This window comes from Helianthus annuus, chromosome 1 (genome assembly GCF_002127325.2).
Source record: "Helianthus annuus cultivar XRQ/B chromosome 1, HanXRQr2.0-SUNRISE, whole genome shotgun sequence".
NCBI classification, from domain to species: Eukaryota; Viridiplantae; Streptophyta; class Magnoliopsida; order Asterales; family Asteraceae; genus Helianthus; species Helianthus annuus.
In genome coordinates this window covers 101,444,963-101,470,390 of record NC_035433.2, presented here as the reverse complement: position 1 = coordinate 101,470,390, position 25,428 = coordinate 101,444,963, and the positions used below count along the sequence as shown (strand labels likewise).

Sequence of the window (25,428 nt, the reverse complement as noted above, 5' to 3'; positions counted from 1 at the left end):
TATACTAATCAAGCATACTATGAGCAATGTACTACGTAATTAACAAGTAGGCAATATACATACATCATATTACCTAGAACATCGAGCCTTGCATGAGGAGCGAAGTGTCGTTGTGGACCGTTGAGCACTAAACCGGTTATAGTCTGGTTTTAACAAAAACGTTTCTCCTTTATTAAAACCAAGTTCACTATAACCAATGGCTCTGATACCAATCTGTCACACCCCCAAAATCCCACCTGCGGAGTACTACCGCTTGGAGGCGTGACTGACCAGGATCCAGCCACCAATCATACTGAACAAGCATATAAATAGTTATAAAAGTTTAACCATTCACGATTGGTGTTCCAAAACAAATAAGTTTAAGTTGCAAGCGGAAGCATAAGTTTAAAGTTATAACATAAGTTCCAAAAGTTTCAAGTTTAACATAGTCTTGTAGCAATCCCTGTCCCACAACGATCTTCCTCCATGCAAGCTCCCACTGAGTACCTATGGTCCTGCAAAGCATGTAGTAACGAGTCAACAACTAGTTGAGTGAGTTCACGGGTGGGCGTTCGTTTTAGTTGTTTCGAAAACAGTTTACTTTATCTGGCATCCTGCCGTGGGGGTTACCCCATAGTTTTAAAAACGTGACCAGTTCGTTCCCAGTTACTCCGGCACTCCGGCCGTGGGGGCTACCCCATGTAGTTATCAGGCATTTCGGCCGTGGGGGCTACCCCATGTACATCATCTGGCTCTCCAGCCGTGGGGGCTACCCCATGTGTATACTAGACTCGTTACCGTATCGATTGCTGACTGTAGTCATGTTTATGTGCCCTGAAAACATCAATGTCTATCATCATTGACGTGCCCCAGATCCATTAGTTCACGCCCGTCCTCTGCGGCACGGTGTGAGGCTTGTCAGACCTAAATAGCGCTATCTAACTAATGACCCGCTCGCCATTGGCCCGGCGATTAGTCGATACAAAAAGGAGGGACTTCGTGATAGAGTTTTAGTCTAGTACGTTTATCCGTCCATCCGGACGAGGAATCACATTCCTGAACCACTGACGTCCTACCCAAGGTAGACGAGGAACCACGTTCCTTAACCCCGTTCCCAACCCAGGGAATCCCATGCTTTGTAAAGGGTGTGAACTCACCTTGGTTTGCTCGGCAGTCAAACACAGAAAGTCAATCAAGTCGCAAGTAGTCAATAACGTCCTAACACGGATATCACGTATAATCAGATTCGAACCAAGTAGTGTACAAATGTTCAACACGTTTGGCAAGCACGTTTAGCAGTAACAGTTAACAGTCAATAGAAGCACATACGGTTCACAAGTTCAGCCCAACTACTTAGGCCCAAACACGTAAAAGCAGTTAACACAGAAGCCCATCAGTCTGGCCCATTAACTAAGGCCCAAAAGTGTGGTCTCGAGTCGCAACCGGACTCGCAAGCATGGTCTCGAGTCATGCTGTGTGTTGATCATGGATGGTTGCGAGTCGCAACTGGTGTCGCAACCATGGTTTCGATTCATCATGCTGAGGTCTCGAGTCGCAACGGGACTCGTAACCTGTGGTTTCGGCTTGTCCTGTTATGGTTGCGAGTCGCAACCGCGTGGTCTCGAGTCATCACGCTGTGGTTGCGAGTCGTAACCGGGTGATTGCGAGTCGGTAACAGTCGTTTTCAAGTTCACGTGTTGATGCAGATGGTCAGATTAATGGTACAGTATAATCAGGCCCAAATCCGGAAATAACCAATAGAATTCCACTAACATATTTCCTAATCAGGTTATTAGTCAAAGATGGATCAAAATCACAAGGGTTTTCAATCTTCAACTATCATTCAAAGTGTTCTTCATACATTCAAAGCATATATTCAAGTTCTTCATAACATAAACAACACTTATTCACCCAAAATCATGAACAACTATCAAGATACAATTTACTAGCATGCATCCTACTTGACAACCATATTTATTAGCCGATTTTTCTTAGTATAAATACCCAAACTTTTCGGATCAAACCCAAATGCAACCAATATCATCATTCACCTTTTTGTCATACCATGAACCCATTTTCAACATCAAATATGTATAGTTCCACTCATAACAAGAAACATTCATGAACCGATTTCTTTTCAAAACATTATGTATAACTCATCTTAACATATTGTCACATAATCTCATCTTACAAACATAACATAAACACACTAACATTTAACAAAGCATTAAGAACACTAACCGGTTATGGGTTTCGAGGGTGTGTGAAAGGCTTCCAACCGGGTGTGTGTGTGAGCCGATCCAAGTCCAAAGATCCAAGAATGGTGGAGTGTGTTTGTGTTCTAGAGTTTAGGTGAGAGAGAGAAGTAGGAGAGTGTGTGTTGTAATGTTCAACAAAATGGTAACACTAACTAAGGTAGTGTATTTATAGTCAAAGTTCCAAGTGTGTGCACCCTATGGGTTTCGGCTAAGGGTTTACGGCCCAAAGGCCCAACCGGCCAAAGGTTCTCGGCCCAAGGCCCAAAACCGATTACTAGTCACTCGAGACCTCATGGTCTCGAGTCGGGTTCCTTGTTGTTTCGTGTCGGGTTCTCGGTTCACATATAACACACATACATATATACATACAATGCACACAAAACAAAGCACATAAAAGTTCACGTTATCATTTTAACTAGTCACATAACGTACAAGCAAGTTACAACGAAAGGTTCTAGATTTCGAGTTGTCACAGTGCAGGCTATATATAGGGGTGCTTGGTTCACTTTAAAGGCATCCCTTGGCAAACCACCTCTCTCCCACTTTGCCACCACTCCACCACCATTACAACACCCACATCCACCACCATCATCCATCATCCACCTAAGAGAGTGTGTAGTAGTCTCGGGATCCAAGATTGATAGTAAGAGTTCTTGTCAATCAAAGGCCATGTTTGGCTAAGTCTCTTACATCACTTGGTGAAGACAAGTCTTTAATGTATTACTTTTGATTTTTAGTCTTTTCGCACTTTTTATTTTGTTTTGTTTTGTATTAGTGACTTTAATAACTAGTTTCTTATGTTGAAGGTGAAACTTCCTTATCATTTGTCCGTGGTGTCTTGGCATTACTTTACTGTCTATATAAAGTAAAGATTTACACCATTCATATCTCTACGGTCTATATAGAGAATGTTAGTGTCTTGATGCGTTCATACGGAGGGAAGGGAAGATTTCAGTTAATATTGATAATGATATTTTGGTTGTAGTTAGTTGTACTAGATGACCAGATTTCGGTCAAAGAGGAATAAGTATGGACTAAAGGGGTCGATGAAGTGATACATAAGTATGGTGCTTTCACACAGAAAGGTTGTTGACCTCGGCATACCTCACGAAAGTAGAAATTTTATTTTATGCTCCTGCCCTTGATGAACTTAAGTATGGCTCGTTGTTCCTCGTATAACGTTTGTAGAGTGTGATTTAGCCAAGTAAGGGTTGGCGCATTTTAGGGTTAGACAAGAACTATGATATTCATTTTAGCACCACAAGATAAGACGCGAAGAAAAAACCAAGACGTGGTTGTCATCAATCTGTTCCGCATAATTGTTTTAGAATCACAAGTGTAATAATAAATCTGATGATGAGAATGCAGGTGGTCGCACACAAGTGGTATAAACAGAAATAAAGTAACGATACCGGTCGTTGGAAGAGTTACATTGAAAGTGTTGACGCAATAAGAATTATGTAGAAAAAAAATAATGGTTGATCGAATTCGTAGCGCTTCGGTTCAGACGGAGCGTTCTCCATAGTTGTCGAGCTTGCCCGTATGCAATAAGAATAGATTCACGAAGATTCATGTATGGAATTGAGTGTGTAATTAGTCGAACATGTATGTAAACAAGTTTAAAAGATTGAACTAAAACGTGTGCATGAATTAGGAGCATCACATACGTCACCAAGAGGTTCCATTACAAAGACGCAAAAATAGGTTCAAAATGGTATGGGCATGATAACTGGTGCGCGTTAGGTGTATTATGTTTTTTATTGATATTTTAAGACCAATTTACACATTAGTCAAGTTTTAAATTTATAAAACACGATATTCTACTAACACTAAACACACACTTGGGCAAGTGCACCCATCGTGAGCGTAGTATAGCGTTGGTAAGATACCGAGGTCGTCCAAGGACACAAGAGCTTTTAGTACCGGTTTATCCTCAACGTCTAATCAAAATAAAACTTTTGAGAAAAGGATTAGAAATGAAAAATAAAAACTAAAAAAATGTTGAAATAAAAATAAAATAAAACCAGATAGACAAGATGAATCACTTGGATCCGACTCGCCTTTAATGTATCCTTTAATGATTTCCGCACTTTTGCACTTTTTAAGAGATTATCTTAGTTATAGTAGTAGGCCCCCTTTTGAAGGTGACGTTACCCTGAACCCAGTGGTTTGAGCCAGCAAGGATACAATCCCAAAGGGTCGGAATATTGGAAGATAATTAATTAAGTTATTAATGCGAAAAGTGGTAGGCCCCTCTTTTGAAGGTGACGTTACCCTCGGCTAAGTGGTTTGAGTCAGCAGGGATACAATCCTAAGTAGCCGGTTTAATGTATTAATAGTAGTTTACATATGAGGGGATCAAGCCATTCGCACCCCCACCATCCAATACCAGTGGGTATTGAAGGAGGTCCTAGTAAGCTTTACCCAGGTCCTTGTAGGATCTATACACTGAATAAGGCAAGAACCTTACCAAAGCATTCCCTTAACCCCCGACCAGGTAGCCAACATATCTTTATATAGAACGTAGAGATATGCATGGTGTAAATCTTTTACTTTATATAGACAGTAAAGTAATGCCAAGACACCACGAACAAATGATAAGGAAGTTTCACCTTCAACATAAGAAACTAGTCATTAAAGTCATTAATACAAAAGCAAATAAAAAGTGTGAAAAGATTAAAAATCAAAAGTAATACATTAAAGACTTCTCTTCACCAAGTGATGTAAGAGACTTAGCCAAACATGGCCTTTGATTGATAAGAACTCTTACTGTCACACCGAACCAATGGCGGAATCATCGGGGCGCGGCACTGAGCGAAACAGACTGTCCAGAAGTTTCCATAACAATTATCATTACTATTCAATTTTAAGTAACATGTCCCTTACCATGTCTCAAACAGTAAACAAATTATTACAGACAAAATCTATGCAAGTATTTCTGTTCCGACAACTCAGATTTAAATATAGCAATTGTTTATCTGCTTCTAGAGACCCTTGATTCAATTACTACAGACAACTATTTGTTGGACTCTAGAGCTTTATTCTAGCCTCGCTTTCCTACCAGATAAGCATCCTAATTACCTGTCACATACGTTAAAATAAAAGTCAATACACATAGTGTAAAGGCGAGTATACAAGTTTGATAATAGCATATAGAGTTCGAAATAGTTTACGCATAACCAGCACGTACACAGAGGAAAACGAAGCATGTTAATTATCGACACGGATCTATCGATACCAATGACTGCGGGTTGACTGCCCGAGGCAGTTCGTAATACATGATCACCACTGTAATCCATGCAAATAACTGTCCTTAACAACCCCCGCATGAGCGGGTGCTGAGTCCAAACTATAGTACTATCGTCGTTAAGGCAGGTAGACAACATTCCATGTGTAAACATAACAAACAAGCATTCATTAAGTCACGCATAACATGCGGTAACGGTTAGCGTTTTAAAAGTATTGCGTAGTGTGTTCGATGTGATTTCGCATATGTAACGTATGTAACACCCAAAAGTGCATAAAGCAAAAAGGGATCGAGTATACTCACAGCGGTTGATGGATTGAAAGGAGTGCTTGAGAGTAAGGTTAGTCTGAACAGTTCGATAGTATAACGATAAGCAATGCGTAAAACGGAAACAAGTGTCGATGGATAGGACAGCTGGTCGATCGGACGGTAGTCCGATCGGACGGCTGACCGTTCGATTGACAGTCCATTCGGACAGTTGTCCGGTCGGACGGGAGTTCGATCGGATGGTTGTTCGAGTGGATTGTTTCTATCTTTGAGTAGGATGTGTTTATGTATGATAGTTGACTTTTGAAGTTTTCGTTGTAGCATTTGAAAACCTTGAAGTATCTTTGCCTTTCAGGTCGGTCGATCGGACGATCGTTCGATAGGTCGGCAATTCGATCGGCTAGTACTTCAGTGAAGGACATGTCCTCAGTAAGAGGTTACTCGATCGGACAGTAGTTTGATCGGGTGGCATTTCCGTGCATCGAACATGATGAAAAGTCGATTAAGTGTTGAAGTCAAGTATCTCATGATCCGAAGAGTAATCCAATCGGACAGTAGTCCAATCGGACAGTAGTTTGATCGGGTGGCATTTCCGTGCATCGAACATGATGAAAAGTCGATTAAGTGTTCGTTCAATACCCAACTTCAACAAGTTGATTAAGTGTAGGACCATGTGTTAGCCGATCGGCTGGCCAGTCGATCAGCTGACTGTCCGATTGGCTGGCTGTCCGTTCGGACAACAGTCCGATCGGTCAGCACCCTGACCTGGTCGGCCTGTTCGTCTAACACTTGGTTGTTCTGATTGTTTGTCGTTTTATCGAGGTACTTTGACAACGAGTCAAACAACAGAAACCTCGTCTTTACTTGGTTCTCCTGTTCGGACACGAATCACCCAAATCTGGTTGGTGAACGGTTCGAGGCGGTGTTTAACGTTTAACCCGAAATCGGTGAACCTCGTGGATAGATTCCGGATCTTGAGTCACGCAACCACCGAAATGGTTAGAAAGTCGGCACAAGATCCGTTTCTATCGGTTTTGGAGGTATTGGGTGTAAAAGATTTGAAAGAAAGTTGGAAAACCATCTTTCAATCCCTTTTACCGTGATTATGTTTAGATCCGTGAAGGATCTTTGTTTGTTTATGTGGAAATAGGTTAGATCCAAGCTATTCTTGGTGGATTGAGGCCAAAACATGAAGTTCTTCAAGAACCCATGTTGACATCATCCTAGAAGACTTGAATCTTGATGATTTCTCGGTTAAAAGTTAAGATTTGAGAAATAGTAAGGTGTAGGAGTGTGCGTAGATCAAGAAAGTACAAGATTTAAGTCAAGATCTTACCGGAATCAAGAGAAATCTGAGAAAAGATGGGGAGCACGAGCTGGTCGGACAGAGGTTTCCAAAATTAGAAAGTTTGACAATGACAGGGGTATTTATAGGATGCCAAAAGAGGTAAAGGCTAGCCGATCGGCCAGGCAGCTCGATCGGACAGCCTGTCCGATCGGACAGCTGGCTGTTCGATCGGCTGGTAGCCTGATCGATCAGTTGCCTGATTCGAGTGTTCGGCGCGATGATTTTTTGGATATTTCGATTTCGGTTGCGAGCGATGCGAGTGCGATAGAGTTTCCTATTCAAATTACTTTTAATCCCAACTACTCGTATCGAGCACTATCCTTTCTCCACTAATTATCATGATTCGATTTCGATTGAGTTCGATTGCGATTGAGTTTCGATTGCGATTCGATTGATTACCACATATAACATAAGTAAACATGCACAAATAACAAATAAGGCACACACACGTATAATAATCACCAAAATGCGTAGTTCGAGTTTCGAGCGCGATGTTGATTAGATTAGATCGATTAGCGTTTAATTAACTTTATCGCATTGTTACTTCCTATTATTCACAGTCGTAAAGCGGTTCGTATTGAGGAACATACTTTGATTACTTCGACTGTAATTAATTACTCCACATAATACAACTAACGTAAAAACATAAAATAGATTAACTACAGTCAAAGAAGTCAAACAGGGATTGAGCAATGAGAGACAGATTGCTATTAGCGATCTTTTCCTCCTTTGACTTCAATCTTGACTTTGACTTTGACTTTCGAAACACTGGGGTGTTACACTTACTATCAATCTTGGATCCCGAGACTATTACACACTCTCTAAGGTGGATGACGGATGATGGTGGTGGATGTGGGTGTTGTAGTGGTGGTGGAGTGGTGGCAAAGTGGGAGAGAGGTGGTTTTCCAAGGGACGCCTTTGAAGTTTGCCAAGCACCCCTATTTATAGCCTGCACAGAAGCCCGACCAAGGCCCCGTGTCCAGCGGACACGCCCCCGTGGCCATCCTTTTCTCTTCCTTCATTAATTGCATTTGTCTGCATAGGACTCAACACGGCCCGTGTCTAGCGGGCACGGCCCCGTATGCAGAAGCATATCTGTATTACCAAGATTTTGCAAGATTCGATGAATCTTAGCATTGACCACGCCCCGTGCTGAGCTGGGCACGCCCCCGTGGTAGGCATAGAAGCTTCCACAGCTTTGTCCTTTCTGCAGACATCTGACCACGCCCCCGTGTCCAGTGGGCACGGGCCGTGGTCAGCCTTCTGTTTCTTGTTTTTGCTCTTGGAGATGCTGTCGAGGGGTCGGACATGTCACGTTTATTCCTTTTCTTTGTATTTATGTTGGTTTTTGTTGTATATTTGTTCCTTTTGTTCGTTTTAGCTCATTTGGTCCTGTAAATTCAAAAGGAAGACAAAAACACACTTTTTCCAACATTAGTACTAAAAAGAGTTAGTTTTATGCCTTATTTGATGTAATTTATAGTAACGCCCCAAAATCCAAAGTTTTTATAAACATGGTATTTACTAGATATATGTCATGAAATAACTTAACTAGGTTGTTTAACTTAGTTAACATAAAAGAGTAAATAGAAAGAATGAATGGGAATTACAAGGGCTAATTATGACATTTTTGGAAGTTGATGGAAGTGGTCAGTAAAAGGGAAATTGAAGCCAAAAATTCTGCACTTTAGGTGTGAGTGTGTGCGTAGAACATCAGGAGAAACACAAAGGGAGCCAAAACCCTTGTTCATCAAGAATCACTAAATTGGTGATGAATTTATGATCCAATCTTATGCATGAATGAAGCATTATCATCATCTCAACCTTACAAACATGTGGTAAGTTGTAATTTGAGATTTGGTGATCTTGTATGAAGTGGGTTTATGTTTAATCCACGAAATTGTATGAAATTAATCATGTATATGTGTTAGAATCACCATATAGAACATGGATTATGCATGATTTTGATTAATTCGATGTTTTGAGGTGAAACCCGTTTGTTATGATGAAGATGGTGACTTGGATATATCATCCATGTCCAATCCTTGTTCAAAATTTGATGTACTATGTTGTATGTGATGAATACTTGTTAGATAGGTTGAGTATGGTATGGAATTTGGTTGATTTTAGTTGTATTTGATTGATGAAGGAAAGAAGTAGGAAGATGAGCATAAGATAATTGTACAATGTGCTTAGAAAGTAGTACGCACACCAAGTGTTTGTTGAAATGCCTAGGTGAGATTAATAGATGAATTGGTATGTAAATGATGGATGAAAGTGTATAATGTGTGGAGATGATGTAACTGGGTGATAATTAAACATGAGAAATATGTTTTGAATGGAATACATGTAGGATTTTGGTTAATTACATGATTTGGTAAAAGGTATGCATTAGAAGTTGTACTCTATGCTTGGGTAATATGATGCACATTATGTGTTGATTTACTTATGGTTAGATGAAATAATATGTGATTTGGTGTTAAGTGTGTAGGAAGTGCGTATATTAGTAAGGAGTAAGGTTGGGAAGCTATGTGTGTTAACTAAGTTTGGACAATGTTGTTAATTGTAAATCATGATATTACTAGTATGGAAGAAATTGATTATGTTTTGTGTGCATAAAAGTAGATGATCATATGTGTTTTGCTATATGAGTATGAAATGTGTATGATGTCCGCAGTATAATCTATTAATGTTGAGAATGTATGAGCTTAAGTTGATAATTCATATAATGGACAGTTGACTTTCTAAAGTCAACTGTGCATAAATAGCATAGTAAGGCATTTGGCCACAAACGTAATGTTAGGGAAATCGCAAGGCACATGCTATATCAATAAATGTTATATGTGACGATATATAGAATTATATGGAATGAAAAGATGTGATTGTTATCTTATGCATTGTATGGTTGGTATTGACTAGTAAAGGTCAATATAGAATATGAATGTGAAATTAATGTAATTTAGAATGTGCGTGTATGCTAATAATGCAGTAACCATAATGACATGAAAGTATAGGATCATGTCAAGGTGGGTGGAAGCGTGGAAGGCTAACGGGAAGGATGCGAGGAAGCAAGTACAAAACGGACGCTTAAGGTAAGTGATTTCCAGAATCACTTCTTATTTATAAATGAAGTTTGGTATGTTGTACATAGGGAACCATGTAAGAAGTTATGAGTAAGGGTAAGTACCAAGGTAAGTTCATAAGAACTTCGTCATCCTTAATGTAAATTAAGATGATAGTCTCATCATGATACTGAAATGTTCCTCATGTTAATGGAATGTTCATTATGTCACTAGAATGTTCATCATGTTAATGTATTGTTTATCATGTTACTGGAATGTTCATCATGTTACGGGAATGTTCATCATGTTAATGGAATGTTCATCATGTTACTGGAATGTTCATCATGATACTGAAATGTTCATCATCTTAATGGAATGTTCATCAAGTTACTGAAATGTTCATCATGTTACTAGAATGTTCATCATGATACTGAAATGTTCATCATGTTAATGGAATGTTCATCATGTTACTGAAATGTTCATCATGTTACTGGAATGTTCATCATGATACTGAAATGTTCATCATGTTAATGGAATCTTCATCATGTTACTGAAATGTTCATCATGTTACTGGAATGTTCTTCATGTTAATGTAATGTTTATCATGTTACTGGAATGTTCATCATGTTAATGGAATGTTCAGCATGTTACGGGAATGTTCATCATGTTTGTTGGAGTTAGTCGGTTATGTTTATGTGTAATTGCATTGATTTGTGTTGATATGTTTGTAGGTAAGGCTCAATTTACGTGTAAGTGAATGTGACTTGTATGTATGTATGTAGATATAGAACTGTAGCGTGTGTAAGTAGTGTGAACTCGTATGTACACACATATGAATGGGATACGTATGAATGTACTTAGATATATGAAAGTGCATACACGTGTTGTAACCTGATGATTGGAGATCACTGGTATACGTATACGAAAAGATGTGGGTTTTCAATATGCTTGAGATTACGTATTCCTAACCATGTTACTATTGAGAATGAAATGGAATGCAGGTATAGGAACGCCGGACTCTCGAGGAATTGATGCCAGACTCGAGTAAATAAAATTGAGATGATGTTTCAATAGAATAACTTATGTAGTTAGAATGTTATATTGCCTTTTAAGTATATGTTTTAAATTATATATGATGTCACCATGTACTAACGTGTTGGTTATATATGGTGACCGCAGGTGAGTCAGATATTCATGATGGACAAGTGAACGAGGGTCGAGTTGAAGATCATGGATTGTATGGGAAAACGGTCATGTTTTTTGTAATTATTTGTTAACATAGTTACATAAAATAAATGATGAATGACGTATTTATGTTAAAAGGGTTGTCCTAAACGGTATTCAGTATGTTAGAGTAGTTAAAAGAAAGAAATATTACGGTTCATTTTCCGCTGCGTCGTTTTGGGTCAAATCGTAATTAGGGTCTTACATTTATATGTTGCATTTTACACACATCAAATACCCCCACACTTGAATATTTGCTTGTCCTCAAGCAAAACTCTTTATTATGTGGCTTACACACCCAAATGGAATAGGTAGGAGAGAAATTTTGGGCTTGTCTTGAGTGTTGGGAACCCAAGATCTTTATTGGGTTTTATTTTTATCTTATTTACAATCCTATACGTTATGATTTATTTAGAACGGTTCATAAGAGAAATTACTTAATTGGGCATAACATGCCTCTTTAAAATTCCATTTATATACAAGTTCACATACCTCACGGGAGATCACTCAACACTCGGCCGAAGATGTATTTTTATGAAACACTCGAGACCGGCATGGAACTTACTTCTACCATATGCTTGCCAAGCAATCAATCCTCCTCCTTTTTAACTGTAAGCCATCGTAAATATCAAGAGGACTTGGGAAAGGGTTAGGCTTGGGCTAAGAGTAGGTGGTTTTGGTTAGTGGTTAGTAAAAAGGGCTAAAAGCGTAAAAAGCGTCGGCCGTCGTAAAACTTTTTGTTTTTGTAACTTTTATTCAAACTACGCATTTTCAAACAAAGTTTATTTGAGGAACTTGTTTGTTTATTGCTAGAGTATCATTTTTTTATAAGGAAATATCACACGACAACCGAGCTTTTTACTAAAATAAAAGTTTTGAAAAGAAAAAGGTTTTGGTGGGTAAAGGGTGTTTGTTTTGTGGGTTTAAAAATGAAAAGGTTTAGGCTCAAAGGGGTTAACTAGGGGGATTTTTGGGTAGGTGATAAAGAAAATGAAAAATCATGGTGTTAAAAGAAAAATGGGTTAGTCCTAATGCCTCCTTCATTTACTTACTTGGGTTTAAGTTGGTAAGGACCGGGAATGTATCGTCGTGGCAGGTTCTAGAGTCGTAAGAACCAAGCGGCTATTCACACAAGAAACGAAAAATGAGCATTTAGTTTAAAGATGTATGCTTATATGCTCAAATAAAGGCTCAAAACTCACTTGTTGTGAGAATGGGTTTATAATGTGATCAAGTATATATAATCAAATTTTAATTAGATTTGTCATGTCTTTTCATAATTTTCTTATGTTGGTTCTTTTTATCACGATGCTATCAGTTGTAAATTTGTAAAAATATAACCTTTTTAGAACTTGTTATTCCCAAACTAAACCAAGACAAGTAAAAAAATTGAAAAGTTTTTGAAAAATTTTTTTGGGTGATTAGCGGTTCCAATAGAGTTTTGTGTAAGACTTGTTATTAGGACTTGCAAAATTCAAGGTTGTAGCATCCCCCCCATAGTTAAATTACACATTGTCTTCAATGTGACCTAAAAGTAAGATTTTAGGTTGATTATATGTGTAAAAAGGTGTTAAGAAACAAAATTTCATGTTACTGGGCGTCTGGCCACGACCCCGTGTTGGTCCGGGCACGGCCCCGTGGTAAGATCGCCAGTAACAGAATTAAACAGAAGGCTGGGCACGGGGCGTGTTCAGTGAGCACAGCCCCGTGTCCAGTTACCTGAACTGGGCATTTTCTGCAGAGCCTTGGGCACGGGGGCGTGTTGGCTGAGCCCGACCCCGTGCTGAACTTGTTGTAATGCTGGAAAATTTTCAGGAGGCTCTGTTTTTGTGCATGGGGTGTTGTTTTAAAGTTCCCTTGGTAACCTCCACTTTTTCGAGTGTATTCAATCAACATTCAAACACCATCCAATAATTTAAAGATCATCATTCATTAGAGAATGAAGTACATAGTTCCTAAAAAACTAAAAATTACATACTAAAAACTGGATAAGAGGGTCATAAAGTGCAAGAAATCTTAAACTACAAAGAAGTCCTAGCCAAGATGTTTTTATTATAAGAGCAACAAAATTTCCGAAAAATAATTCTTTCGGTTGAATAAGGCTTTTAGAACTTCCTTCTGGAAAGGGCCCTCACACATCATTAAGCCACTCCTCTATCTCCCGGTGAAGGTGGAAATCGGGTTCTTTTTCTTCCTCATGTGGAGGTGGTTCGACTTCAACCGGAACCTCTTGTAAGGTGTCTAGAGGAGGTTCCGGGGGAATGTCGTCCATCCGGTGGGGTTGATAACTTCTTATGCCAAGTTCCAATCTTCTTGTCGGTAGATTAGTTCCATAGGCGGCATTGCAAGAATATTCAACCTTTGGTGCAAAAGGTTGATTTCTTGGAAGCCACTCTCTAGTCCCACAGTTAGATAGTTGATACGATCAACTAGGACTTCCTCCACGGATGTCATCTCGTCGAGTGCCTCTCTTAGCACCATTACGTAACGCACAAGGGTTGCTTCGATCGATGGCTTTCTTTCCCTGTGACTGTTCCTCGAGTGAGCTAAAGAGGTTCCGCTATTCTGGCTCGACATTCTAAGAAAACAAGTCGAAAAGTTCAAACTAATGAAACAGTAACTCCGGCCACGGCCCCGTGCTCGCTGAGCACGGCCCTGTGGCCACCATTCTGCAAATTTTTTGAAATAAGGAATCTTAGTGCTTTAAATTATTTTTCTGACTTTTGAAACATTTCTGAGCAGAAATAACTTAAAACAGTGTTGTAAAACTTATTTTTGATAAGATTCCTTGGTTAAAAACCTAACAAATATCACAATAAAGCTTAGAAATATGGAGGTTTCAAGCTTTAATGGAGGTTTTGAGGAGATTTTGGAGAAGAAAACAAGAGACAAAAGTGGTAAAGACAAGATGGTTATTGGGAACCTTCTTTGGAATATACCTTGTAGGGTATATGTGAAAATCCCAGCAGATCTTGGTCTTTGGAATGGGTCCAAATGTGCAGGAATCATGCTGACTTTATAGAAAACGACAGCATGCTGACCACGGCCCCGTGTCGGCTGGACACGGCCTCGTGGTCAGATATGACTCTAACATATTTAATCTGTATTCTGAACATGGGGCGTGTTGGCCTGGACACGCCCCCGTGGTCAATTTTTAGGCGGGCATGGGGCGTGTTAACCTGGACACGGCCCTGTGGCTAGAGAGTTTTATGAAACTTTGTCTTATCTTAAGGAATTTGTCCAGATTGGGTGGTTCCTTGCTGGACGGAATAACACCGAAGTGCCTAAGGTACCTTAATTCCCCTTGCTTTAGACAAGAACGCAAGAGGTTATCGGAAAGGGTAAAAGTTAAGCTAAATACCGGTGGGCGAAACCAACCTTTATTCCCCTTATCCGGGCTCTCATTAAAGAAGGTATATGTCGAATCGCTCAGGTCTATGAACGCATCGGCGGAGACCGATGGAGAGTCCTTCATGGCACAATTGACACAGGGACGACTATTGCTCAAGTCCTCACAAGAGTTAGAGGTGCTTTTGGGATCGACGATGTTGTTGGATTCCGAATGCGTCAATGATTCTCCTTGATTATCGTCTTGAGATAAATAGCTTGTATCCATCTCAAGTTCGTTTAATAATTGGAGAATTATTTCATTGAGCTGACATAATTCTTCTAAAATCATGTCATCCAAAAGAAATGGTTGAGGGCATTCGGGGGGAGAGATAGGGATTGTTTTTACTTTCGCTCATCTTAAGGTTACAGGGAAACGATGGGTCTATATAGTGGGGAGTGTAATTTAAAAAGTAACAATTTAAATCCTTATGAGATCCACCACATATTTGACACCACGCACCATAAGAGGAGCGGAAGTAAAAATAATCAATATCGCTCATGTTTGTGTCAGAAATTACCAACCGTCGGGATCTTACGGTTCTGTTTTCAGTATCTGAAGCTTGGGCACGGGGGCGTGTTCAGTGGGCACGGCCCCCTGTTCAGCTACTGTCTGACTTAAAACATGATTGCCAGTACCAAAGATTGGGCATGGGGGGTATTCAGTTACTATCTGCAGAAGCTGAAAAATTTAGAAAAATCGTAAAAAAATAGAAAAAATAAGAAAATGATTAGGCCGTTGATTCCTAACTTTCTTAAAATCCTTGTGTCCCCGGCAACGGTGCCAAAAACTTGGTGTGCGTTAGGTGTATTATGATTTTTATTGATATTTTAAGCCCAATTTACACATTAGTCATGTTTTAAATTTATAAAACACGATATTCTACTAACACAAAACACACACTTGGTCAAGTGCATCCATCGTGAGCGTAGTATGGCGTTGGTAAGATACCGAGGTCGTCCAAGGACACAAGAGCTTTTAGTACCGGTTTATCCTCGATGTCTAATCAAACTAAAATTTTTGAGAAAAGGTTTAGAAATGAAAATAAAAACTAAAAAATGCTGAAATAAAAATAAAAAAAAAACAGATAGACAAGATGAATCACTTGGATCCGACTCGCCTTTAATGTATCCTTTGATGGTTTCCGCACTTTTGCACTTTTTAAGAGATTATCTTAGTTATAGTAGTAGGCCCCTCTTCTGAAGATGACGTTACCCTCAACCCAGTGGTTTGAGTCAGCAAGGATACAATCCCAAAGGGTCGGAATATTGGAAGATAATTAATTAAGTTATTAATGCGAAAAGTGGTAGGCCCCTCTTTTGAAGGTGACATTACCCTCGGCTAAGTGGTTTGAGTCAGCAGGGATACAATCCCAAGTAGCCGGTTTAATGTATTAATAGTAGTTTACATATGAGGGGATCAAGCCATTCGCACCCCTGCCATCCAATACTAGTGGGTATTGAAGGAGGTCCTAGTAAGCTTGACCCAGGTCCTTGCATGATTTGTACACTGAACAAGGCAAGAACCTTACCAAACCATTCCCTTAACCCCCACCAGGTAGCCAACATATCTCTATATCCAGTTTAGGAGAGCACTCGGATTCCTGCCAATGCACAAAGAAGTTGCAGGATTACGGTTTTGAAATTCTAATATGTCCTATCTTTGTCGATATTTAAGCTGCTTTATGAATCACTAACATCTCGTACAACACTCCTTGGCAAAACACGTTGAGCTCCAATATCACTTCATACGTGATTGTTTTGATAAAAGACTTATCGATGTTGTTAAGGTCCACACTGATGACCAACGTGCCGACCTTTTTACCAAAGCTTTTGACAAATCACGATTTGACTATTTACTAATGGTAAACGGCATTAAGGTCAAGCCAGAGTAAAACCAACATCGGAAAATCATTTTTGTAAATATTAATTTGTGTTTTCTTAATTTCTCGTACTTTTTGCATTTTAGGGGGAGTAAATTCGAAAAAAATACAAAAACATTGAAAATTTTCAGAAATACAAAAATACAAAAACATCGAAGAATTTCAAAAACACAAAAACAATAGAAAATCAAAAATGAGTTTCCTGGTGAGCAAAAGAGAAAATGATAATACATCAGTGGTCTGTCGAAACCTCTTTGAACCTAAAATGAAAAACGATAAGCAGCTCTATATAAGATGTATCGGTAGGCTCACAATCATTTTAAAGTGTGCAGGGTGATATAAACCTAAATTGACTGAAGATCGTGTGGGAACCGCTCATTGGCATATGGTCTTGGTACCGAAATTTCGTTTGATAGATTGCCGAGGTTTTGAGATATGTGGTCTTTATGTTGTTTATCATCTGGGTATCATGGTTGATTCTTTTACCGAAAACAATAGGGACGCAAGTCTAGAACTTCCATGATACCATACATACGTGTAGATATCATACAGACATGTAGATAATACATGATTCATACGACCTCAATAAAGTGATAACCAATCCCATGTCACAATCAATAAGTGATAATATATCACAGCTTTTATGCGGGAGTCAAGTTCGTCTCTTTGTCGGTACGATGGTACTAACCTGTTCACGGACTTGCTCTTGTGCCCTGCATGCATCGAATATCAAGTTCCTCATTAATAAGTGATTTTATCACATAGGGCTTGTATTCATCCAAAAATAAGTGAGTATCTCACATCATATACATTGAAAACAGATGATAAATGGTATTCTCACCAGTAAGATGAACTCTCGTGCATACCTTGATACAGGAATGTGTCGTGTGTGGATGAACACCGGTTGGTAAGTATAAATCATACCATAACGTATCCCCTAACCGCGAGTGCATCTGATAAGTTGAGCTTAAGTGGACAACAATACTGATAATTGTTATAGGATGCTTATCTTAATATTAACTAATTAAACAACAAGAGTGTTTTGACGTGATCGTACACTGATATGATTCTCTTACCCTCGAAACTCGCAAAAAGAATGTCTGTAAATATTTATTTGCTGCTTTCCGTCTTTAAATTTGAAATATTCAAAAATTCCAAAAATATTTTAGGTGTGTTTTAATATAAACTTTATAAAAACCAAAAAGATTTTATCTCTATCTTATTTTTGATTGTACGATGTTGGATCTCGAGTCTTTACCACCTTGTAGGATCGCGAGACGACCTAACGAGTCGATCAGAAGAGTGCTCAGACTGAATCAGAGGCAGAATTCATTGATTCAGTCTTTGTATAGCTTGATTTCACTATTTAATGTCTCTTTTATTGATCTGCTAACAATGTACAAGCGCTGGAGACAATCCGGCAGGGCTTCGACGTACCATACAAGACTTCAACCTTACTGTTTATCTAGTTTCGCTCATTTGTCCCCTATATATAGGACACATGGTTTCGCTCATACGTACATGTTCTGTAACACCTCGAAAAATTTCGTCCAATGATGTCTTGACACGTGTCATAAGGTTCCGGTATGTGAAAACAAACTTTAGAGGGACTAAAAGTGACAAACAGTGAAAACTATGGAACGTAAGGGTCCAAAGTGTCAACAATGGATAAATAGACTCTACGATAACCCTACATAATGTTCATAACCTTAAACGGATGGTTCATGGATCATACGAAGCGGAAATTGCACAAAAGTGAGGAATTACAAACTACAGGGGCTAAAAGTGTCAACATGTTTAATTTATACCTCTGAGTGAACTTTTGGCAGACCCGAAGCATTGTAATGCTAAAATATACTCACTAGAATATGTGGTAAAAATTTCGTGAAGTTTCGTCAACGTATGAGAAAGTTATGGCCAAAACCGTACTTGAAGGACTAAAAGCGTCAACATCGAATTTCATGGCTTTTCGGTTGAGCGCAAAGTTATCCGAGGACATTACCATGTTGGTAAATGTCCCAAGGTTCTTAAAACCAAGTTTGGGGGTTTACGAGTCAAGATAAGCATCAAAAACATCGCGCGTGAAGGTCAGGGGCCAATTCTGCCAACTTTGGAAAGTTGCTGGCCTGACCAGGTCCTTACGGACCGTATGGGGAGGACCTTGCGGTCCGTATGACTTTCCCAGATGTGCAGTTTCGCGAATTTTGCATTTTGGTCCGAATTTTGAAGTGGGGAACAGCTGCTATCACCTCCTTTTGCACCAATAAACTTCCTTGCATGCCTAGGACAACAGTAACCTCCCTTCAACCTCTGAATTTCCTCCATAAATCAGATTATTTCATTCATTTCTTGAGCACTTGTTGCAACAAAGAACTCTCACAACTTGCAAAAGCTCTCAAGGCCTTCTGGAGCAATTCTGAACGACAAGGCTGACTCTAAGTGTTAACTAAGCTTCAATAGGACCTTTGTAAGCTTCTATATCAGTCTCTAATTCGTTCTTGCTTTGATTATTAGTAAAAGTCAAAACCGTTGTTCTTGTAGTTTGACTTTTCGATTAAACGAGTTTTACTCTGTCATTTCTCAAATTGAAACCACTGATATGTTGGTATTTATGTGGGAAACAAACCCTCAAAAGGGTATCCTCTGATTCCCACTTTATGCATGCTAATTTTCGAGTCAAAGTTATTTCTAAAAAGTCAACAGAAGTTGTTTTTGCAAAAATAAGCTTAAATGGTAATGTAGATGACATGCAATCCGTTTGATCATCAAAAATAACTTGTAATGGATATAAGAATGTGTTTTATCATAATCAACTCGACAATCTTTAGTATAAACCCGGATTGGAACCGAAAGTCTTATAAAACGACTTTTTCGTTGACTCTCGATTCGGATCCGTGCATGCATGTTTGAGATCTGTATTGGAGTGTATTTTAGACCACTTTTAATTTGGTTAAACTCTCTGGAATTTTATTGCTTGAGTCTATGTTTAGCCGATTCATTTGCATGTTTCCGATTTATGCTTAAAGTTGACTATTTTGCCCTTTTTGATATAAAACGTGATTTTTGGAAAAGTGAAAGAGTAGAAATCTTTATTTCTAATATATAAACTTGCACCGAAAATTTGAGATCAGTTAGTGGTCCAGATTTTGAGTTATGGCCGATATCGTAAAACTATATCTTAAAGTTACATAAACGGCGCATTTCGCGTATAAACCATTTCAGGCCACGTTTTGATACAAAACTTTTTACCCACTGATGTTATATATTATTTTGGGAATTTTGATGATTTTTATTTAATTTTTGGCTGATCGGATCATAGATCGCTAAGTCGATTCGGTTAATGCCGGTCTTGACCGTTTAAGCCATAAAATGAGTTTTATACATTCTTTTGATCCGAAACCTTTTTCTACTGATTTTATATGTTAAATAAATTATTTTGAGCCTTCTGGAAATGTAAAAATCTCAGCTTTCTTATTAAAACCCGGAAACGGCTCTAAATCGCATTTTTAGCATTTTTAACGCATAGTAAGCGTTATACTCATTTTAAACATATAAGATTCATACCTACTGATGTATTTAGTATATTTTCATATAATAACAGTAAGTATAAATGTTTGAACTCAGATTTCCAGTTTTGGCAGTTTTAGCCCTTGTAAAATTACTAAAATACCCCTACGGTGCATAGTTTGATTTTAAATGTTAAGTTTGGTATATGGGTCATACCCTACTGTTATAATATACCAAATAAAGTATATTTACTGTATAAACCAGACCCGAAACTCAGATTTCTAATTTGACTCTTTTATAATCTTTTAAATGACCAAAATGCCCTTATAAGGCATAAATTGAGTTTAAAATTATTCCGGGCAATATAGAACATAACTTACTGATGTTATATCATATTTAAAGCATATTATCTCAGGGAACTTGCATTTGACTCTTTTGGCTACCCGTAACGCCCTTTTAGCGTTCGGTTCGGTTTACGTAACTAGTTTGCGTAAATTGACCAAAACGGGTCAAACGTTATCATTTTTATCTCAAAATCCAGAATGTATTTAGAATACCCATATTATACAAGTATTCAAACTTGTCGGGTCTAAATCACATTCTATCCGGTCTTTTGCTTAATCATGCGCTTGTACCGTATCGTCCTTAAAACTAACCGGTCAAAGCTTAGGCTTAAATAAAAGACCCGTTAGGAATCTAATAGGTTATTATAAACCTTTGTTCCAGATTAGGAGGCCCAGTAAAAGCTACCTACACTTACCATTTGTGTCTCATACTTGCTCAGGTAAATACATTTTGACTTATTTTCCCTATACGGGCTTGGGGTACGGTATTTAAAATACCGCTTGATCGAGCGCACAAATCCTGCACCCTATGGGTGTACAGTCTTGAATAGTTTGTGCGACTCGTTTAAACAGTCTTGTTCTTACTTTAGGCTTTGGGGGGTTATTGACCGTGTCCCGGATATCCTTGGCATTATCTTACGAGATGGCCACGACCAGAGCACGGGGTGTAGGCGTACACCCGACGTGTATAACTCTTTAATGTGGTGTGTCATTTAATCTTTAGCCCGGACAGCAGATCCCGGGCCACCAAATGTACGAGTAACATGTAATTCGTTCACAAGTTTATATTGCATAATTATCCCAAGTTAATAAAAATATTTATGCCTTGTGCATTTAAATCAATTTTCAATTATTTTCAAAATGAGTCAGTTGATTTGTATTTACCAGTGTAAACTGACGTATTTTCCCAAAAGGTTAAGTGCAGGTACTATACGAACTAGGCTGGTTGTTTCCTAAGAGCGTCCACTATAGTCTCGTAAGCTCGGACGACAAAATAAACTGTTGAACAATTTTATCTTATTTTTATTTGATCCGCCTGTGGATCCGTTTCAACTACTTATGATGTTTTATTACATTTAATTAAAGTTGAAATGTATCTATTCTGCTTCCGCTGTGCATTATTATATTGTGTTGTTTGTCTATGACGATGCCAACCACGTCACTGTACCCCACACCGGGCCCACCGGTGACACGTGGAGATCGGGGTGTGACATGTTCATATGAGCGAAACTACATACTGACCATATAAATGAAACTATCTTTGACACATGAGCGAAACTACTCTATGACATATGAGCAAAACCATGATTAAAACATGATTTCTCGATTTCCGTGCATGATACAATCAGCCCTAACCTAAGACTCGAACGAAGATGTAGTGGACAGACAACTGCACCAACACACCTGAAACCTGATTGAAACCTAAAACAATTGCATCTTCATAACCGGTCGAAGTTAACAAGTTTTGAAAGCTAAAATCCAAAATTGATCAAATTTTTACAACTTTCAAACTGTTGGCGGTCGGTAGTTGATTGAGAGTTGGTCACATGTGTGTCGTTTGTTTATGTTAACTATATTCCAAGTGGTTGTTCTCATTACGCATTTAGCTTTCTTGTATGTGCAGATGCGGCATCCAAACCACCTAAAGGCAAAGAGAACGTGTTAAATGACAAGCTTTGGAATGGAGACACGACATGGATGTAATCAGAGGATCAAGATGATCGAGTTGCAACTGACCACTCATCAACACCACAAGGATCTAAAGTTTGAAGATCAACATCTCACGAGCAACGTTCAAGGGGGAGTTGCTGATACATCTCTTGTCTGTTTCTCGCAAAGACTTCTAATATCCGACAACAATGTGAAGAATGAACCCTCACGAGCAGCATCCAAGGGGGAGTTTGTTGATACACTTTGTGGATATGGCTCATTCGGTTCGACTGTGGATATGTGCATCTGATTGATGATTGTGTTATTGTTGCTACTGTTAGTTAATCTTCTGCAAGTCTGCATGTGTGCAACCCTCAACGAAGAACCATGCATTTATATCCAACGAAGAACCTGATGTCCATATTCTTCATGAAGAACATCAGATACGAAGAAGTGCATGCATGGTTCACGAAGAACATACTTCGTCCTTTATGTTTCGTTGATATGAGGTTCACGACGAACCCATGTTCTTTGTGGGTTAGAGTTCTTCGTGGGTTTGCTTCTTGGCCCAGCTTGTTCTTCGTGGACAGTAGATAAGGTTTGGTATAAAAGGCATGATGAAGTTCAGATAATGGAAGCACACACAGAGAGAACACATAGAGAACTAGAGCACATCAGAGAGTTTAGTCGATTCTTATTATATTATCTTGTACCGAAACTCTTTGATTTGAATACGCGAACGCATTAATCATTGAATCTTTGTTTTCCGCTTGCTCTCTATCTCGGTTTGTCTCGAAACGAGGATTCCGCACTCGCTACGGCACTCGAAACAAGAAGTCATCGTAGTCCGACGATCCGTATCGGTACCTACAGCGACTCACCGAGTTTATAAGTGAACCACCGGAAAATCACTAGAGAAACCGCTGGGTAAAATAGAAAAAGCAAGGACGAAAATGAGAAGTTGAAGGGCAAATGAAGGCGGTTATGAAAAGATATAAAAGTTTCAAAATTCAAATTTAAGAAGAAACGGACAAGTGGAGGGATGGGATTAAAACTGCCACAGCTAGAAGCCTAGGGCAATCAAGAATCTCCTGGCGGAACTGTCACGTCAGTCAAGTCCGGGTCGCCCAAATCTACAACTGGGCATAAGGGCCCTAATAATAAAAGACACATGATAAAGAAGCAGAGAAGCTCAAAAAGGCCAAGGTTAAAACCACACCTTCCGACGAGAAACCCGTGGCTAGAAGAACGAAAACATTAATGCTTCAAGTACATCAGTTTGATAAAATGCACCCCTTTTCTCCTAACAGAAATGACTCACATTTTATCCAATACATCACATAAGCATGACTATGATAGCTAAAAACCTTTTTTGAAAAAGGCAAGATTAAAAAACAAAAACCCCTAAGCTTAGAGTCATAAGTACCGCTATTTACAATACCGACACTCATGACTGGGGGCTGATGACGTGGGTACTCGGAGATCCCAGTCAGCAAAGTCAAAGTCAACGGCAATCGTAAAAATAAAATAAACAGGACTAAGCACAAGCAAGAAGCTGAAAGTCAGAAGCTGAAAGCTCCTGACCATGAGCCAATACACCCACAGCTGATGATAGGAAGCTAAGGTTACTGTACAACCTTAGGACTTGAATTGAATAAGTCAAAGTGAAACAAACCTCTATAAAGCATAAAGGTGTCATCGAGACACACAAAACCTGAAACATAGCTAAAGAGGCAAGGCTAACCCTACAAGCAACATCAGAGAAGGATAAGCTTACCAGGACTAGAAGGTATACAACTGACATGAGACTCCTTTGGCAAAACAGCGTACCTATATAAGGAGAGTCTTGTTATAGCCAAAAGTAAGTTAATCTCTCACTCTCTCACTCTAAAACTTTGATCTTTTCTCTTGCTAAGACTCTTAAGAACATTCTACTGATTCTCACGCGGGAGGCCACCTTTCGCGTTAAGGCTTACGGTGTTATTTGGTTACAGATTCCGATCAAGAAGCTATCTTTTGGAGTTGATCCTGGACCTTCCCTACCATACTCTTGTTGTTTTAACACTTTTTAAAAAATAAAAATTATTGTGCCAACGGAGGATTCTCTAGTTATGGTAGGCTGGTAGCAAACCTTTGATTCATAAAATATGATGAAGAAAGTCAAAACATTAACTAGAACTTGTATTATGGAACATGATCAGCTTAAGTTGTAAGAAGCAGCAAGCGTGTGGACGTAAACCCAATTCTAGGAAGCCACGTGACCATAATTATGGTCTGCCTAATGAGCCCGTCTAAGTATAACCTACCCCAACACTTATACCTACACACACGATTCAGTTTTTAATTGTTATTATGCGTTGTTGTGCAATATTTAATTTGATAGATGATATATCAAAAGAATGTGCCTACAAATAATATATAATATATCAAGAAGTATGTCTACAAATGAATATAATAAATGCAGTGCCGTTAATCTATTTAAAGAAAAATAACAACTATTACTTATAGCCCATTTCAAGTGTCTGCTAATTATATAAGTTCATATTAAAATAATGAAAAATTATAAAAGATACTTTTAACTTTCACATTAAACTTTCTTACTATTTTAAAATAAAAACATATAATTAAATTAATATACTTTAGAGTAAATTACAATTTTCATTATGTTAATATTATGTTATTAACTGTGTGTAATTGATCAAAATACCCCTTGTTCATCATGTTATTAAGAGCGTGTGATTGACTAACATACACCCTGTTATTAAAATAAATAAAAAAATGAAATCGCTTAATCCCAACCATCCACCTACTCGTCGACCTCAACCCTAACCCATCCCCTAAAATCACAATCGCTCATTATCAACAATGGGATTCTTGAGAAATTTGTAAATCTTCATACTCGTCACCAAGTTAAAAAACAACCATCGCGCCATTCCTTTCTCTCAATTTCCTCCATGTCTCTCCTAAATCTAGTATTAGTTTCATCGCCTTCGTGTACTTTGTAACTTGTTATCCAAATGCAATTGTTCATGTTATACAATTGTATTATTCATCAATCTTAATGGCATGATATCCCGCAACTCGCCCTTTTGTATGTGTTTTTCATAGTTTAAGCTTTCAAAGGTTAGATATTTCCCTATTAATTTCAATAGAAGATTGTAATGTACATCGACTAAATTTGGAAATTCCAATTGCTAGGTTAGAAACACTCAGAATGGTTAATGGGACAGATTCTTAGGGTATGCGATTAGTTATTTTTTACGGGTATTTGA

At 38.6% G+C, this 25,428-nt stretch overlaps 1 long non-coding RNA gene across 1 annotated transcript; it reads left to right on the top strand.

Annotated features, from left to right (window-relative positions):
• Positions 1 to 8,745: 8,745 nt before the first annotated feature.
• LOC110938023 lies at positions 8,746 to 11,557 on the top strand. The gene is made up of 3 exons (XR_002591161.2): positions 8,746 to 8,937; positions 10,114 to 10,191; positions 11,341 to 11,557. It is a non-coding gene; the product is annotated as an uncharacterized LOC110938023 (long non-coding RNA).
• The last annotated feature ends 13,871 nt before the right edge of the window (positions 11,558 to 25,428 follow it).